This window comes from Galeopterus variegatus, unplaced genomic scaffold (assembly GCF_000696425.1).
Source record: "Galeopterus variegatus unplaced genomic scaffold, G_variegatus-3.0.2 Scaffold3102, whole genome shotgun sequence".
In the NCBI taxonomy this organism is placed as follows: Eukaryota; Metazoa; Chordata; class Mammalia; order Dermoptera; family Cynocephalidae; genus Galeopterus; species Galeopterus variegatus.
The window spans coordinates 58,102-60,039 of NW_007729213.1; positions in this window are offsets into that span (position 1 = coordinate 58,102).

Below are 1,938 nucleotides of genomic sequence, written 5' to 3' on the forward strand. Positions count from 1 at the left end.
GTCTAAGGAAGAAGCAAATGTTCATTACTATGAAGATATATGCAAACAAGTATGCAAAACTAAGTGAAAGGAGACGGGGAAGGTCTCCCAATGAATATAAAACTGATTAAAATGTCAGCTGTCATCTCTATTACTTAAGGGACCATTGTGATGGAAATGCAGAGACTACTAGAAAATAAATCTGACAATTTTAAATACACACACACACACACACACACACATACACACACACACAAAATGACAATATTATTCTACCTGGCTTGTCTTGTTATATCAGGGTCTTCATTTTTTTTTCTTAGGCACTGCTGTTTGTTACAGTATTTAGTACTTGGTATATGTTTTCAAAATACCAGATCAATTCATGACCCTTGTTTTTAGCACCTCTGTGTTGTGCATTGATGATGACATTCAATGCAGATTCAATAAGATTTGAAGAGTAACAGCTTGGAGCAGACTGCTTGGTTTCAATTTCCTATTTGGCTGTTACCAGCTCTGTCACTTTGGACATGTGTCGAAACTTCTCCATGCTTCAGTTGCTTCATCTGTAGAAAGGTTACTGTGAGAATTTAATGGGTTAATATACATAAAGCACTCAGAATGCCTGCCACATCCTAAGCACACAATAAATGTCAGCTATTTTTGTTGTTGTTGACTCTCCTCTCTGCCTTGTGAGAAAGCAGAGCTGGCTTGTGCAGAGTGCGGTGAGGCGCTGCTTTCTGGAGCTCCAGGGCTGCATTTCCTGCTCAAGAAAAGGGCTGTGATTCTCCCAGGGTCTGTAGCATCCTCACCTTCCATGGCAGGAGCAAGTCCTGATTAGAATGTAAAGCTCAGGGCCCTCTTCCCAATCTCTTTCACCTTCCAAGCGCAGGTGATATATTCCATGCTTATTTCTTGAGCAGATTTATCAGGAAGAGAGTTTCCAACCATTTACATTCGGTGCAGATGACAGAAATGTAACTGCACTGTGGGGGTAATGTTATTTCCAGGTATTGATAAAGCTGGTGCAGTGGTGAATGAGACAGCTAGATGGGAATGATATATCCAGTGCATAAGTAGAACAAAATATGTTACACTTGGGGAAAACCTCTCTAGGAAGTCAGTGGGACCCAATGGTAGAAATCCTAACTTAACTGATAGGACTACAGCATCTNTAGGAAGTCAGTGGGACCCAATGGTAGAAATCCTAACTTAACTGATAGGACTACAGCATCTAGTGAAAGACAGTCACCTTTCTCCCCATGTCTCTGCAAGCCCCTACAAAGCAATACAATCAAATCAATCACACAATAAAATATTTAGAATGTAATATATTTTAGTTTAACCTGCTAACACAATGATAGACCTTGGCATTTTCTATCACTCAGTTTCCTTGTGGAAGATATTCACCCCATTAGATGACAGCTGTCCTTGATACTAAAATAACATTCAATTTCTTCTTTTTTTCAGATGCAAACCAGGGACATTTGTAACTTGCTTTCATAGTGTCTAAAGCACTTGGGTTTTAATTGATTATTTTTCAGAATACCCAAGCTTGCCGTTGGAGGCTTTGAATTTTCAAACAAAGCCCAATGCCACAGAAATCCTGCAGAGTCCCAGAACAAAGCAATATGACATCCCAGAGAAAGCACTGGATTTCAGGAGCAGCTATGCTAACATTTGTCAACAACATCCTTCACTGCCCCCAGTAGACGCACATAAGTGGACTCCTGCTGGATGAGATTGTCACGGTCTGTGACCTTGCAGTTCTCTTCCCACACAAGTCTCAGATTCTCAGACTGCATTTGCTGACCACAGTCAGAGAGCCCCCAAGAAGCCAAATTATCAGAAGGCAATAGCTCTGTACAGGAGTCAACAGAGAAGAAAAGCAACCTTTATGTCCCAGACTGGTTTCCTTTACAGCTTCCATCTGAAGGAGCCATGTGAGAGCATGAGGGATTA